This window comes from Macaca nemestrina, chromosome 9, assembly GCF_043159975.1.
Source record: "Macaca nemestrina isolate mMacNem1 chromosome 9, mMacNem.hap1, whole genome shotgun sequence".
NCBI classification, from domain to species: domain Eukaryota; kingdom Metazoa; phylum Chordata; class Mammalia; order Primates; family Cercopithecidae; genus Macaca; species Macaca nemestrina.
Window position 1 is genome coordinate 37,335,155 of NC_092133.1, and position 17,672 is coordinate 37,352,826.

General features: G+C 46.2%; 1 protein-coding gene across 1 annotated transcript in view; it reads left to right on the plus strand.

The window, feature by feature from the left end:
- Positions 1-17,672, plus strand: part of LOC105478457 (tolloid like 2) — a 152,320-nt gene that overhangs the window by 54,040 nt on the left and 80,608 nt on the right. The gene's annotated exons all lie outside the window — the stretch shown is intronic.

The window sequence follows — 17,672 nt, forward strand, 5'->3', positions numbered from 1 at the left end:
TCCCTTCTCCTTCTCCTTCTCCCTGTCCCTCTCCCACTCCCTCTCCCACTCCCTCTCCCACTCCCTCTCCCACTCCCTCTTCTTCTCCCCCTCCTCCTCCTCCTTCCTCTTCCTCTCCTTCTTCCTCTCCCTCTCCCTCTCCTTCTCCTTCTCCTTCTCCTTCTTCCTCTCCTTCCTCTCCTTCTCCTTATTTATTTATTTATTTTTGAGTTGGAATCTGGCTCTGTTGCCCAGGCTGGAGTGCAGTGGCACAATCTCGGCTCACTGCAAACTTCATCTCCCGGGATCACATGATTCTCTTGTTCCAGCTTCCCAAGTAGCTGGGATTACAGGTGCCTACCACCACACCTGGCTAATTTTTGTATTTTTAGTGCAGATGGGGCTTCACAGTGTTGGCCAGGCTGGTCTCGAACTCCTGACTCAATCAATCCTCGTGCCTTGGCCTCCCAAAGTGTTGGGATTACAGGTGTCAGCCACCGTACCTGGCCTGTTCCGGCAGCTTCTACAGAAAAGGTCTCCATTCAGCAGGCTCTGGGCTCCTGCCTCAAAGCTCTGGGCTCCTCTAGTGCCCTGACAGAGGGCTTGGGTGTTTTGTTCCTCTCTTCATTTCTTTCTTTGAGTTCCTGGTTGGCTCTGGGTCCTGATCTCCACTTCACTGCCCCGGTTCAGCCCTGACAGAACTCAGTTCTGCTGCCCTGGCTAGTCCACTTATTAGTAGATGACTGTTTTACATCTATTAGTTTTAACTCATTTGGTCAAACTGACAAACTAATGAGGCCAGGTGACAGGTTCACTTCCCACGTGGGGCTGTGAGCTGTGCCTGCCCTGCTAGATGGCATCCTGTATGTGTAGACTAGCTTCTGAGGGAGCTGGGTGCACTGGTGGCTCAGCATGCACTTGCCACAGCCACTGAGCCTGGCAAAGGCATTTTACATTTGGGTGGTGCTTGAAGCCCCCTCACAACTCTAATTTGTGTCAGTTGTGGAACTAAACAGGCTCCTTCTGCCCTTTCACAGTTGAGGACACGGAGACCCAGAGGAGTCCTTGGCTTGCCTGAGGTCCCGAAGTCTGGTCCATCATGCTGGGAAAACACAGGTCACGAACCTCAGCTTCAGGTTCTTTCCAATGCCTGACTACCTGCTGCTGATGGGCTAAGACTGGCCCCTTTCTCAGGGGCTCTCCTTTATTACTCTGAAGTGAACATTGGGTCGTAAGAGCTGGCTTCATTTGCTGAGTTCGTTTGCTTTCCTGCTCTGATGCAGTGGGAAGCTGCAGGCTCAATGCCTCAGATGCCATGGCCACAATGAGCACATCAGTGCTGGCTTCGGGAACCACATGGGGGTCCTTGGACCCACCAAATCGAACGTCTCTCCCTTCTGTCTTCTCTAGTGAGGTACAGTTGATCTTCACAGATTTCATATTCAGGAATTTGCCTATTGCAAACATGTATTTGTAACCCTAAAAATCAATATTCATGGCACTTTTTGGTTATTCACAGACATGTGCAAAGCAATACAAAATCTGAGTCTCCCAATTTGCATGTTCCCAGCTGAGTCTGGATGATCTGCCTTCTTCTTTCAACTCACATACTGTAAACAAGTGTCCTTCTTCTGCTATATTTAGTGCCATATTTTAAGCATTTTTGTGCTTTTTGTTGGTGATTTTGCTATTTAGCATGGCCCCCAAGTGTAGTGCTGAAGTGCTGACTAGCGGTGTTCCTAATTGCAAGACGGCTGTGATGTGCCTTATGGAGAAAGTCCCTCGGTTAGATAAATTTCATTCAGGCATGAGTTATAAATACAGTGCTCTTGGCTGGAAATCCAATGTTAATGACCTAATGATAGATATTAAATTAGATGTCTTTAAACAGAAACACACATAAAACAAGGTTATATATCTATCGGTTGATGAAAATGTTGTGACCAGTGTAGTATAGAGTACTATATGTTGTGCAGTATATAGTAGACAGTACTATATTTTATACTAGATTTTATATTGATCCCCTGGGAGCAGTGGTTAGGTGTTCACTAGTTCAGTGAACTTGGACTTCCCAGCCTCCAGAACTATGAGAAATCAATTTCTGTCATTCATCAGCCACTGATCTTTATTCACAGCAACTTTAGAGAACATAACTACTGCAAGTAACAATAATTGATAGTGTCTTATTTCTGCAGGACAAAAGTACCTCACTGAATATTCTGCACTGTCTGGAGGTTTTCATTCTCCATCTCTGCTCCTATTACAACACTAGGGGAAGGAGCAATGAGGCAAAGGGCTGGGCAGGGAGGCAGACCCTCTCAGCTGTGCTAAACACCACAGTGACCACAGGCCAAGGACTTTACCTCACTGAGCCTCAGTCTCCTCATTTGTAAAATGGGGATAATAATAACTTACAGATAATAATACCTCACAATAACAATGGCCCACACAGATGCAGTGAGAATTAACTGAGATAATATATGCAAGTACTGGTCAATCCAATTCAGTCCACTTCACCTGGACATATTTTGTCTGCTGTGAACACTGTGTGGGTGGAGATGCAGAGGATGTTGCTCCAGTTCTTAAGAAGTAGAGCATCTCATAGAGGTGATAGATGGGGTCACAGAGAATTATACTCTGGGCCTGATATGGTGAGCATCAGGAGCTCCTTGGGGGTGATAACTGTATCTGATTTGCTTTTGTCTGTCTGGCACCTGGGATTGTGGCTGGCACAGAGAGATGCCCTATAGAAGTTTGTCAAATGAGGGAATTAATGCATGAGCACAAGGCCATGGAAGAGATGTAAAAGAAGCACAGAGGACAGAGATGGCTTCATGGAAGAGATTGAGGTGGACCTTGAAGGATTTTCATCAGGGTTGCAGTGCAGGAGGGTCATTGCAGGTGGAGGGCAGAGGCTGAACAAAGGCATGGAGGTGAGAACCTGGCAGTGAGAACTGAGCAGCACAGGAAGTGTAGAGTCCAGAGTGGTTGGCAGGAGGGTGGGACATGGGAGTTGGGGAGAGAAAGTGGAAAAGCATGCTGGGATCAGACTCAGGCAGAGCCTGGGTCGAGGCCTTGTGCCTCCCCTCTGTAGGTTGCCCTCATCTCCACTTCCATGTATGGAAGGTCTTTGCCACTCCCCTCCTGCCTTTCCATCCAGATCAGTCAACCCTTCTCCAGGCAGCCTCTGGATGCCCACATTGCTTCCTCTTTCACCCACACTGGACCACAGGCTCTGCCTGAGGTATGTGAATTCTCATGTATCAGTGCATTCCCAGTGCCTAGTCCTGCAATGGGCACATTTTAGATGCATAACAAACTTGGTGAATAAAATGACTGCACACACAATGAAAAGTCTACTTTTGCCAGACTCTTCATGATTGAGCCACACCATTAAATTTTTTATTTTGATAATTTAACAGCTGGAAAGTGGTACCTTGTTTTTGCTTTTATCTTCATTTCCCAAGGCTAAATGTCTTCTACATGATTATCTACTCTCTTAGTTGGCTAGGGCTGCCATAACAGAATGTCATAGACTGGGTGACTGATAAATGACAGAAATTGATTTCTCACAGTTCTGGAGGCTGGGAAGTCCAAGATCAAGGTGCTGACAGGTTCAGTGTCTGGGGAGCGCCTGCTTCCTGGTTCATAGATGGTATCTTCTTGTGGTACCATGGCAGAAGGGACGAGAGAGTTCTCTGGGGTCTCTTTTATAAGGGCACTGTATTAGTCTGTTCTCACATTGCTATAAGGAACCACCTGAGACTGGGTGATTTATGAAGAAAAGAGGTTTAATTGACTCATAGTTCCATAGGCTGTATAGGAAGTATGGCTGAGGAGTCCTCAGGAAACTTATAAGGAAGGCAAAGAGAAAACAGGCACATCTTCACATGGTGGCAGGAGAGAGTGAAAGAAGGCGGAAGTGCTACACACTTTTAAACAACCAGATCTTGTGAGAACTCACTCACTATCATGAGAACAGCAAGGGGGAAGTTTGCCCTCATGACCCAATCACCCCCACCCGGCCCTTCCTCCAACACTGGACATTATAATTTGACATGAGATTTGGGAAGGGACACAAAGCCAAAACATATCAGGCATGAACCCATTCATGAGGACTGATCCCTCGTGACCTCTCAAAGGTCCCATCTCCAGATACCAACACATTGGAGGGTTACAATTTCAACATATGAATTTTGAGGGGGCACAAAAACATTCAGTCTATATATAGCATCTACTAAATTAGAATTTATTCTGTGACATGTTTGCCAATTTCCCCTGTACATGTGTCTATTGGATACAAAGTTTTTCTCCTTGATTTGCATGGGCAAATTATATAATATGGATAGTAACCATTTATTATCTTCAATGCAGATATTTTCCCTTGTATGAGTGGTTTGTTTTCATTTTGGGAAATTACTCAACACATAAAAAGGTTTTGAAATATTCTACAAACTTTTAAGGCTTTTGAAATTAAATATGTCAAACCAAATTTTCTTAAACTTCTAAACTTAAAAAATTATTCATACTGTAGCTTTGGGAAATAACTTATTTTTTGGTAGGGTTTTTCCATATGGTTTGTTTGTACTTGAAATTTCTTTCTTATACTTTCAATCCATTTGGGTTTTATTTTGGGATAGGATTGATACCCCCCCAGTTTCTAAATAATAATCTCAATACCATCTATTTCATATTTTACCTATGTCTGTGATGTCTCCTCTATCACATGTGTGTTTTTGTTTTGTTTTGCTTTGAGACAGAGTCTTGCTCTGTTGCCTAGGCAGGAGTGCAGTGGTGTGATTTCCACTCACTGCAAGCTCCACCTCCCTGGTTCACACCATTCTCCTGCTTCAGCGTCCCAAGTAGCTGGTACTACAGGCACCTGCCACCACGCCCGGCTAATTTTTTTTGTATTTTTGGTAGAGATGGGGTTTCACCATGTTCGCCAGGATGGTCTCGATCTCCTGACCTTGTGATCCACCCACCTCGGCCTCCCAAAGTGCTGGGATTACAGGCATGAGCCACTGCGCCCAGGCCCCACAGTGTGTTTTTATATATAGGGTTAGCATTTATCTCCAGCCATCCATGTGTCTTTTCATTTTAGCTGCTATATATATATATTTTTTTTTTTAAATTTTTAATTTTTAATTTTTTTTGAGACAGGATCTTGCTCTGTCACTCAGGCTGGAGTGAAGTGGCATAATTTTGGCTCGCTGCAACCTCCACCTCACAGATTCAAGTGATTCTTCTTTGCCTCAGCCTCCTGAGTAGCTGGGATTACAGGGGTGTGCCACCACGCCCGGCTGATTTTTGTATTTTCAGTGAAGACAGGGTTTCATTGTGTTGGCCAGACTGGCCTCAAACTCCTGATCTCAAGTGAGCCACCTGCCTTGACCTCCCAAAGTTCTGGGATTACAGGTGTGAGCCACTGTGCCCGGCCTTGTATGTTTTAATATTTGGTGGGTACATCCTTCTTCATTGCCCTTGCTCTTGATTTTTTGAAATTTCTTGAAGAGTCTCACTATTTATTCTTCTTGATGAATTTAAGGAACACTTTCTACAAAAACATGAGAGGATTCCAGCAAAATCCTCTTAGAATGTAGGTCATGATTGCATTAAACCCATAAGTTCATTTGGGGAAAATGACACATTCATAGCATTTACCCCTTCCATTGAGCATGGAATCTCTCTCTGTTATTTATTTATCATTTTCATAAATTGCAATAAAAATGCATAATTCTCCTCTTGCAGTTATACACATTTCCTACTAAAGTTATTCCAAGTCTCTTATGTTGATCACTCTGACTGGGCTCTCTTTTTTCCTTGTTTTTTTCTTTGTTTTTAAATTTTTTTGCAGAGACGAGGGTCTTGCAATGTTGCTCAGGCTGGTGTTGAACTCTTGGCCTCAAGTAATCCTCCCACCTTGACCTCCCAAAATGCTGGAATTATAGGTGTGAGCCACCGCTCCTGGCTAAATTTTCGTTTCTATTGACAGATTTCTTTTTTCTTTTTTATTCTTTGACAGAATCTTGCTGTGTTGCCCAGGCTGGAGTGCTGTAACATGATTTCGGCTCACTGCAACCTCTGCCTCCTGGGTTCAAGCAATTCTGCCACCTCAGACTCCCTAGTAGCTGGGACTACAGGTGTGTGCCACCACGCCTGGCTAATGCTTTTTTGTTGTTGTTGTTTTAGACTAAGTCTCACTCTTGTCCCTCAGGCTGGAGTGCAATGCTGTGATCTCGACTCGCTGCAACCTCCTCCTCCGAGGTTCAAGTGATTCTCCTGCCTCAGCCTCCTGAGTAGCTGGGATTACGGGTGCCTGCCACCATGTCCGGCTAATTTTTGTATTTTTAGTAGCGACCTTGTTTCTCCATGTTGGGCAGGCTGGTCTCGAACTCATGACCTCAGGTGATCCACTCGCCTCGGCTTCCCAAAGTGCCGGGATTATAGACATGAGCCACCACACCTGGCGGACACATTTTAGTGTGAAGAATGGCCAAGTGGGTGCCTTTATCAGGTCTCTGAGAGCGAAGCAAGGCTTTCCCTTCATCTCCTCCCATCCAGCAGGGTAGTGGTTGTCTCATCACCTGAGCAGCTCTCCTCCCCCTCCCCACAGTGCTGCCACACCTCGGAACATCATGGTTTCCTGCCTGGCGAGCAGCATCCATGTCCTGCTGGCCTCACATCCTACAGCCTCCCTTTTCCCCATTCCCCCGTCCCCAGTACTCCCACCCTAACCCCCAGCAGCCACCACCTCCTGTAGGCCAGGCACCGTCCGAGAGCTGGGGAAGGACCAGCAAAGGAGATGGAGCTTGCATTTTAGAAGGTGTGGGCGAGGCAGACAATAAAAACATAAGCAAATAAATGAGATCATGGCTGATGATGCTCAGTGGGCATGAAGGAAACAAATGGAGGCTGAGAAGTTTATTCTAGAATCTTCCTCTTAGGCTTTTAGCCTCCAGTCCAATTTTTGGCCTTCAGCATCTCTGGGAAGAATTTAACTAGTGTCCCGCTGTGTGCCCAGATCCCTGCTGTCCCTTCCTCTTCACCCTCAGCTGTGAAGGCTGTGGTCTGATCTCCCCACCCTACCCCCAAGCATTTCTATGGCTCCACAGCCACCATACCCAACTCCTTCCTGCTTCAGAAAGCACCCCCCTTAGAAACTTCTGGAAGTCTGCATGAACGAGAGGCCCCTTAAGAATCCCCTGAGAGCCCTTGAGGAAAAGGAGTTTCCCTCTACATTTTCACTGAACCAAAGAGCCAGGTCCCAGTGGCTGTTCAGCTGACAGTTGTCTCTGTGAAGGAAGGAGCAGCTACTTCCTTCCTGTCTGCCTTCCCTTCCCTCTCTCCCTTTCCTCTGACTAAATGAAACCAGAATGTGCTCTGAACACCCTGCTAAAGTCTGGACCATGGGGTAGGACAGAGACAAGCTGTCATTCAGCCAGGTGAGTTGCGGGCAGTCCTGCATAGAGGGAGGCTGGGGTGCAGCAGGCTGGGGCCTGGGAAAAGCTTTCCCTGAGGAGGCAGGGAGGCTGATTTCAGCTGTGGTCCTGGCCACAGCCTAGGCTGCAGTGTGGTCAGCAAGATACAGGAGGTTGAGGCCTTCCAAGGCGACCTAAAGAATAATAATCAGTAAGGCTATGTCTGGGTCCCTACAATGTGCCAGACATAGCATTAGGCGCTGCTCACAACCTGAAAAGTTAGCACCTATTATACCGATTTGTATGGATGAGAAAATTGAGGCTCAGAGAAATTAGATATCTTGCCAAAACCACTGGGGTCAGAAAGGCTGTGCTACCAAATTGGACGTGTTGTTTCCCTTCTATGTTCTATCCTAAATGACTCCCTCCCATCTCCGTTTGTTGAAAACCTTCTTGTCCTTAATGCTGCCTCCAGCAAGCTCCCCTGGGGACCAGGTTGGGAGTATGAGTTCCTTCACCAGGTTGCTTGCACTGTTCTTTGTGCCTTGTGGCTCCAGCAGGCGGGCAGTGCCTGGGTCACAGCTGTGTCTCTCACATACCCTGGCACATTGTGGATCTGATTTGATTGGAGGCAGGTGGTGAGCCCTGGCCAGAGGTCTGCACCTTGGATGGCTCCGAGGGCGTCCAGTGGTTCTGAGCTCAGCGGGAACTGAAGGGGCCCTCCTTTGTGTCTGGAGGGGACAGCTTTCTATTCCTGAGGAAGGACCTCTCAGTCTTCAAGGGCTTCTGGTCTGATTCCTGGTTTGGGGGCTGAGAGGTCTGACTGTCCGTGCCCTTAGGTCAGCCCCCTGGTGGAATGGGGTTACCCTGGGGAGGCAGAGAGCGGGTTACCAGGGACAGCTTCCCTGGGGACTCAGGCCTCATTTGTCATCTGCCTTCTTCTCCTTGCCAGCTCCTCTCTTCTCTTCCTCAGAGGCTCTGCCCCTGTCTCCTGGGAACTTCACACCTCAGAATACACACATGTGTCTGTGAGCCTTCAGAATCATCCCTGAGATATGCACTCTGAAAGATCTCCTTGTGAAGGTGACCTTTTGTCTTGCCCAGGGAGCAAGGAGCTAGGATTTTCCTGACCTTTCCTATTGGGATATTTGCTATCGAGGATTGAGGCTGAAATCTCTAGCCTTGTATTATAAAGGCTATCGGCAGAGTCAGATGGGCCTGGGATTGAATCTGGATTTTGCCTCTTACTACCTGTGTGCCTATTGGTGAGTTATTTAATGTTTTCTAATCCTCACTTCTCTCATTTGTAACTAAAGCTAGTGATAGACTCTACCTCACAGGACTGTGCTAAGAACTAAATGAGGAAATGCTCATAAGGTAGCAAGCACAGTCCTTGGCACATACAAACTAACCAATAAACACGATCAGTTTCCTCAGTGAAGCCCTAGCCTGCAATTTGGAAGCCATCATGTTACTGAAAAGGGGTCCCGATCCAGGACCCAAGAGAGGGTTCTTGGATCTTGCACAAGAAAGAATTTGAGGTGAATCCGTAAAGTGAAAGCAAGTTTATTAGGAAAGTAAAGGAATAAAAGAATGGCTGCTCCATAGGCAGAGAAGCCCAAAAGGGCTGCTGGTTGCCCGTTCTTGTGATTATTTCTTGATAATATGCTAAACAAGGGGTGGATAATCCATGCCTCCCCGTTTTAGACCATATAGGGTAACTTCCTGACATTGTCATGGCGTTTGTAAACTGTCACGGTACTGGTGGGAGTGTAGCAGTGAGGATGACCAGAGGTCACTCTCATGGCCATCTTGGTTTTGGTAGGTTTGGGCTGGCTTCTTTACCACAACCTGTTTTATCAACAAGGTCTTTATGACCTGTATCTTGTGCTGACCTCCTGTCTCATCCTGTGACTAAGAATGCCTTCACCTCCTGGGAATGCAGCCCACTAGGTCTCAGCCTTATTTTACCCATCCCTATTTGAGATGCAGTTGCTGTGATTCAAACGCCTCTGACAATTACCCAGTATATCTTGGCCAATCAGCTCCACTGTCCCAGGGATAACAGGATGACTCCATATAACCTAGTCACTTGAGTCCTTTCTTAGAGTATATCTTTAATAAATTGTTTATTTATTTATTTATTTATTATTTTTTTGAGATGGAGTCTTGCTCTGTCACCCAGGCTGGAGTGCAGTGGCGTGATCTCAGCTCACTGCAAGCTCTGCCTCCCGGGTTCACGCCGTTCTCCTGCTTCAGCCTCCCGAGTAGCTGGGACTATAGGTGCCCGCCACCTCGCCCGGCTAATTTATCATTAGTTAATTTTTTTACTGCTATGTGATATCCCACACTGTTATGGGCAAGCACCATATGGAAAAAGGTTTATAGAAATACCATGCCTGGGGAACAGTGGGAAGCCTTCCTTTCACTGTCAATTACTGTCTATGGGTTCTCAGCCTAAACTTGGTTTTGTTAAATCTGCTTTAAGGAGAACTTGAACTTCTTCCTCAGCTTGTGGTGCTTCAGGTATAAAATATGGCTTATTGTTTCAATCTATTCTGCTCCTTCAGACTTCAGAACAGAGTCAATAAGGATAATAATAATAGCTATGATCACTAACTCAATGAGTGCTGATTACAGGCCAGGCATTGTTTTCTGCCTCGCATGTATTCTGTCTCTCAATCCTCATAACAACCCTATGAGGAGGGATGGTTTGATATACAGCAATAAATAATGGGCACAGCCAAGAAGCCAAGACCATAAAAGATGTAATAGATAATGGACCAGGTAGACAAGGATCCCTGGAGTCCAGGGGCCAGGGGAGAACTGGAGGTTTGATGCCAGGTGAGCAGCAGAGGTACTCTAAGAGGTGCCTAAGGGGAAGGTCTGGCAGTCACTCATCCAACAACCAGAGAACAGGGAGAACGCAGACGCAGGCATGCAGGAGGAGAGGAGGGTCCAACACCAAGCAAAATGGACTTCTGGCTGAAGGCACTGGAAACAGCTCAAATTTGCATGAGGGCCTCTGCCTGGGGGCAGGAGCAAATTCCGAGACCTCATCAGCCAGTGCCAGGACCCAGGCAGAAGCCAGTGATCTTGACTAGAGAATGGGAGATGGGATCTCAGAAGAGCCCTCCCAGCACTGTCTGAGAGAAAGCACCGGCAGGTTCCATCTCATTCCCCCTCAAAAGCTTATCTTTCCTCCATCTTGCCAAGGTGTGGACTCGGTATTTTTTTCCTGTGATCAGAGCAGAAAAGCAGGAAAAAAAAAGATTGGACTACAACTTTTCCATCTGCATAAACACAACTATGTTTCTTTCCCATCAGAAAAAGGTTTCCCTGACAACTGTGTGTGTGTGTGTGTGTGTGTGTATGTGTGTGCAGGCGCACACTACAAAGTGCAGGCATAGCATATGATGTAATCTAGTTCTTTTAAAAAATAAGCCTCTATTTCCCGATTATAAAGTAATATGTTGAACAAAATTTGGAATTACAAAAGTATATAAAAAAATAAAATTCACCCCAGAGTCACCAACCAGAGATAATCACATTGGACAGTGTGGTGATTTCCATCCAGCATTTTTTCCACATTTTTGTTGCATTTTTTTTTTAAAGAAAAGATGGAATCATACTGGATTCTATTGAATTTATACTGAATTTATATTGAATTATATTACCTAACCTGTTTTTTGACTCATAATCTGAGCACTTTCCCACCTAGTAAACTTTCTTCTAAAACACTTTAAAAGGTTACATAGTGTTCTATTATATCATAATTTATTTTGCCACCCCCATTGGGGGTGTGGTTGCTATAGCCTTTTTTATTATACAAAATGTTGAGATGAACATCCTTTGACTTCACTGCCAGTTAATTCCTTAATACAGGTATCTAGAAGTCATGTTATTGCCTATTTTATTTATTTTCATTTTATTTTTTTGAGACAGAGTCTCATTTCATCATCCAGGCTGGAGTGCAATGGCATGATCTCAGCTCACTGCCACCTCCACCTCCTGGGCTCAAATGTTTCTCGTGCCTCAGCCTCCTGAGTAGCTGTAATTACAGGTGCGCACCACCGTGCCTGGCTAATTTTTGTATTCTTAGTAGAGACTGGGTTTCGCCATGTTGGGCAGGCTGGTCTTGAACTCCTGACCTCATGTGATCCACCCGCCTCGGCCTCCCAAAGTGCTGGGATTATAGACCTGAGCCACTGCACCCAGTCTTATTGCCTGTTTTAAAAGATTTTGATTAGTCCTGTGAAATTACCTCATGAAGTGTTACCAATTTATAGCCCTCCTTCACCAGAAGTGTATAAGCATTCCCATTTTATTATACACTTGCCAATATTAAATCATTTCATAAACAAAATATGGCAATGATCTTTTAACTCATTTTCCCTTTCCCTTCTGTAGCATATGAAATTTGGCATGGATATGGAAGTTACTTGGCATTGAATTGCTTAAGATTACACATTGATTGCTGTAGTGCTATAGTGATTGCCTTGTTCATTCCTGAATCAACCTTTTAAGAGGGCTTTGCCTTTTAATTTTTTTCTAATGAATAATGAAAACCTCACCTGATTGATGTGTCTTTCAGGTAATTTTCCAACAAAGTTGTGCAGATGTTTCATTCATTCATTCATTGGCCTTCCCTGGGATGCCTGCTCAGGCCACACCTGTACCGTCTAGGGTAGAGGGCAGGCTTTGTGAGCATGGATTCTGGAGTCAGGCGGGCCCGCCTTGAAATGCACATTCAATCGTCGACTAGCTGGGTGACCTTGAACAACTTATTCATGAGCCTCGGTTTTCTCCTCCTTAAAAGAGGAATAACAGTAATTATTTACAGGATTGCTGTGCAGATTACATGTGACCTAAGGGCCGGGTAAATTAAGAAGGCCTAAGACATGGTCAGAAAGCTAAGACTTAAGGGCCTTGCTCGAGCTGGCCCTGAGCTGGACCTGTGTCCCTTGCTTGCCAGCCCCAGCTCCAGCCCCATTGAACTCTTACTTTCCCTCCTCAGGATTTTTTCCTTGCAGTTTTCATTTGTTTGTTTTTTGCTAGAATAGTGTCCCCAGATGGATATCCACCTCTCATCACTTAGCTCAAATGTCGCCTACTCTGAGAGACTCTCCCAGGACTCCCATCCATCCCCCACTGCTCTGACATACAACTCTGTTTTAGTTTCCTCAAAGTGCTTAATCCCACGAAATGATCTCATTATTTATTGTTAATTTCCACCCCCTCCATCAGAATGCAGGCACCAAGAGGGCAGGCACTGCCTGCAGGAACCCAGCACAGTGCTGCCCAAAGCAGGTGCTCCACCAAGGCGTACTGAATGAATGGAGTAGGAATACAGTGATTTTTAGGATCTTGTGCTGGATATATATTTTTTCTTTTTCTTAAAGTAAAGCACTGCAGTTTTATGATAGATTTAGCTCTCATGGTTCAAAGCTGTAAATAAAGTATTAAAAAGTGAGTAAACATGAGAGCTAAGGCTGCCATCCTGCAAGGTTTCTTTAGTATGTAATGTCTATGAAGGTCTTTGATATCAGACCGATATGGAGAGAATCTCAACTTCTCCACCCAATGGCGGTGTGTCCCTAGTGATGTCTTAACTGCTCTAAGCCTCAGTTACCCTGCATGTAAAATGGGAATAATACCCACCTTAGAGGGTTGGCTTGGGGATTAAATAGAGAACATATGTGAAGTACCTGCAAAGAATTGGCATTTAAAGTTAAATGCTGGCAGTTAAAAAATGGTAGGTATTATTGTGTACAAGAGAACCAAGGACCAAGTAATGTTAGTCTTTAAGAATAAGAGATGAAAGGAATAATTAATATAGAGTTTTGGTTATGAATTATATTAATGAATATGAATTCATAGTCACTGTTGTTCAGATGGGCAGTATTGATCTATGGTACAAGGCTTTGCCCCTCGGGCTTTGGAAAAGTCCATCTCTTTCTGCCTAGATGTCTTTGGGTGTATACAGTTAATATTTCATTAATTATGGTGGAGGGGCGTTGTGTGTACATCAATGTCTCATATGATGCATCTAATTAAGGCACTTTTTGTTGAGAGCGGAAGAAAATTGGGCTTTCCCAAAGAAAAGCAGCTTGCTCCCAAAGTTGCTAACAGATTGCTTCTTAATTGAACTTGGGAGGTGAATTATATGGTGAATTAGAAAAAAGAACAACTCTGAATTTAGTGAATTGTTCCATAAAGGAAACTATGGGATTGAATTGCAAATGCTGGACAGGAACGTTTCAGCCTGGCCCATGCATCACGGGCTGCTGACCTCTGCTGTGTTTCAGTGAGAGCTTGAACAGGCCCAGAGCTCTCTTTTCAAGGCCTGGAGGGCATTCTTTCCCAGAGACCAGCTGTAAGCCTGGGTTTCTTATGCAAAGGAGACGTTTGAATAAACCTCTGTGACTAATGAAATCTGCAAGGTCTTTGCATATCCTCTCACTGAAGAGGTAATTAAGCAAAGATCAAATATGGGGTTATATACGTATTTTTTTCAAACATTTTTTTTTGTCTTGCAGTCACACCCAAGGAAAAATACATCCCCATACCCTGAAAGCTCTCCCCTCCTTGCCCTCAGTCTTTGTCTGCCTCAGGCTGTTTCTGTCTTCCTCGTTCTATGGTGCCTGCAGCTGCAGTTATAGCCAGAGCCACACCTGTCGTACTCGTTTGCCAGTTTTTATTGAAACAGAGAAACACTTCTCATCGATTTTGAAGTGTGACATGGCTTTTCCTAGTGTTCAAAGTGTCTATCTCCAAGTCCATGTCTTCCATTCCTGGTGAGCTCAGGAGGAGAGGTGGGGAGTAAGAAAATAGCACAAGGTGAGGCTTCCTCTTACAGGGTGCTCTGAGTGGCAAATCTAAACCTTGGCTGCACCTTAGAATCACCTGGGGAGCTCCTTAAACTTCCATTCCCAGGCCATGCCCCAGACCAATTAAATAAGAACCTTCAAGGGGGTGGGACCCAGGCCCCAGTATTTTTTTAAAGGCTTCCCAGGTGATTCAAATTGCAGCCAAAGTTGAGAGTCATTGTTCCAAGAATAGCTGCCTCCTTCTCTCCATAAAAGCTGATAAAGACAATTTTTTCCAACAGTTAAGCTGAGTTAGAAATGATTGATTTCTCTTTTTAAACACTGCCTACATGACTCGTATGTCCATCCATCCATCCATCCATCCATCCATCCATCCATCCATCCATCCATCCATCCATGCATTCATTCACCCACCTACCCATCCATCCATCCATCCCTTCATCTATCCATTCCATATTTTACTCGCTACCTGCCATGTGCCAGGCCTGGTGCTGGGTATTCATTGTCAGACAAAACAAAATCCCTTCCTTCAAGATGTGAAAAGTTAAATCATGGGGGATTCAGCTGAGTAAATGGATCCCAGTACCTTGTGGAGAGGGTGGTGAATAAGTCCAGAGGCTGTGGGAACAGAGAGAATGACTTTTACCCCAAGAGGAGCAGGGGGGCAGACGCTCAGAGGAAGTGGTGTCTACGTGGAGACTTGAAGGACCAGTAGGGTTTGGCCAGATGAAGAGGTGGGTGTGGTTGAGGAAGGTGTGCAATAAGAGGGAAACAGAAAGCCAAGGCTCTCTAAGTCACTTAATGCAGCTGAGCACAGAGTGGCAGTGGAGGGAGTAAGAGAGGAGGCTTGAGGCACCAGGTGGAGGAGGCTGGCGGGGCCATATCACTAAAGGCCTCATCAGTGGTGTTAGGAGGTGGAATCTATCCCAAGGGCAGCAGGGAGCCATGGAAGGGTTTTCATAGGAGAGTGGCCAAGCCACATTAATTCCAGGTAGGTCCCCGGTAGACAGTGCTGGAAGCATGAGATTTGCTGCCTTTCTGAGATAAAACACAGAACCTTCCATCTCTCGTTGATAAGGAGAGAGGAGGGCTCTATATTCTTAACTGCCGTGGCTCCAACCTCATCTCAAGCTGAGCTAGACCCATGACTTCATATGTCTTCTTACAGACCTCCTGGATGGGCAATACCCTGTATCCCCTGGAAATAAGCAGCCTCTACCAGGCACCTCCCTTGTTCTCTTTGTTCTTTCTATGACTGAGGCTGGGGAGAAGGAGTACAGGCTTGGGGGTCAGACAGGACCCACCTCCAGCCATCATCTTTGCCAACTCTCTCTGCTTCCTCAAGACAAGCAAGTCATTTCACCTCTCGGAGCCTTGTTTCCTCCTCTGTTCATAGTCCTTTTGTTACTGGGTCTTCATGAGACTGCAAATATAAAACTGAAGGTGAGGGAAAGCACTTGGCACTGTTCTTAGCACATGGTTTGCACCGTAATTGGGACTTAGTAAACACTAATTCTTTCCCCCCTCCATCACTGGGGGGCACTTGGTCTCCCCAATCCTATTCATTACTCATTATCCCTGTCATATACAAAACCAGTGCAGTTACAAAGCCCTTTCATGTCCTCTGGTTCCCATCTAGTTCACTCAGAATAAAAGCCAAAATCCTGAATGGCCTGCAAGACCCCACATGAGCAGATCCTCCAAACCCTCCACTGCCTGCTGATCTCATCATCTCCTTCTCTCTTCCTCACTCATTCCATTCCAGTCGTACCCACCCACCCGCCCCCCCACCCCCGCCAAGCACACTCCCACCCCAGGGCCTTTGCACCTGCTGTTCGCATAGTTTGAAATGCTTCTCTCCAGATATCCAGCTACATCCTCCAGACCTAAATATCTGGTTCGCTATTTGTTTGTCATTTGCTCCCCTGCCCTTCATCAGAATATAATTTCCGTGAGGTCAGGGGACAGTTTCTTCTGCATTGTATCCCAAGCAGCAGACACAGCATCTGGCCTGTAGCAGGTGTTGGATAAATATTTGTTGAATGAACAAATGCCTAAACAAACCTATTACCTCATTTGGTCCTCGCAATAGCCCATTTGACAGATGAAAAATACTAATACCCAAGTTCCTCACCGCAGTTGCACAGCTGAGTGAGGCTGAGCTAGACCCAGAGCGTCGGCCCCAGCTCGCCTGCACGCCACAGGTGGTACATTCCTCTGCTGCTGAGCGATTTCATACCATCAGGATTTCCCCTGACCTTTAGCCTGAGAGGAAATGATATCGCCGCAGCTGGATGAATACCCAAAGGGCCAGGAGCTGACAGCGAACACCCGGCAGCTGCAGGGAGTGTGTGAGTGGATTCCGGGTTGGCCCGGAGGCAGCGGAACGAGCAGGATGCAGGCGTGGAGCCTCCCATCTCCACCTGGCTGTAGCGGGACCTTCTCTACAGGAGACCTGGCAGTTGCACCCACTGCCCAGGTCACGGTCACGGAGAGGGAAAGTGATGGCCTGCATGTGAGGAGTTGGGAGCGGGATCACGTGGCTGTCTGCAGGGTCATCCAGGCCCAGGGGTTGGGCTCAACCACGTGAGCCTTGGTTGAGCAGTGCGGGAAGCCTTTATCTGTGGGCACAGGGAAGACCACTGGGTGTCTGACCAGGAGACTGTGTCCTGAGCCCTCAGCTTCCCTGATGGGCTGGGCAACCCTGGGCTAAACATTTTGTGCCTCAGTTCTCTCCTCTGGAAAATGGGGTTACACATGAAGTGTTCTAATCAGGGTTAAAGGGGAGACTGGGAAACTGACTTGTAAGCTGTAAGTTTCTAAATAAATGCAAGGAACAATTTTTTTGTTTAAACATAGATTGTCCTTCGGTTGTTTTGATGTGGTTTCGTGTGTGTAATAGTCTCTCCTGGACATAGTCTTTGTCCTCAAATCTGCTGCCTGGTGTCACTACCCACCCAGTTATTTGAACTCCAAGGACCAGTGGCATTGGTGGCCCCTCTCTTTCCTCAGATCGAATCCACCAGCCCTACCTGCAAGCTCTGCCTATGACTGTTCCCTAACACGACAGGTCTCAGCACCTCCACTGCAGTGTCCGGCCCACGCCACCACCCTGTCTCACCTGGACCCTTGCAAGGCTCCTGACTGTTCAGCCTGCTTCTGCTTTTGTCTGCCTGTGTCCCAGAGCAGTCCTGGTAAAACACAGACAAAAACACATTCCTTTCCTGCTTTAAACCCTCTGCAGGGTTCCTGTGACAAAGAGAATAAAGTCACAAAACACAGCCTGGTTGGCAAGGCCCCGTGGACCTGCCTCCCTCTCTAGCCCTGTTTCCACTTGCCCGCCGTGGCTGTGCCTCTCATGACAAGCTCAATCCCCATCTAGGCTCCTTCTGGATCCTTCCCCTGTGGAGGATGCTCTGGCCAGATCTCCCCATGGCCAGAT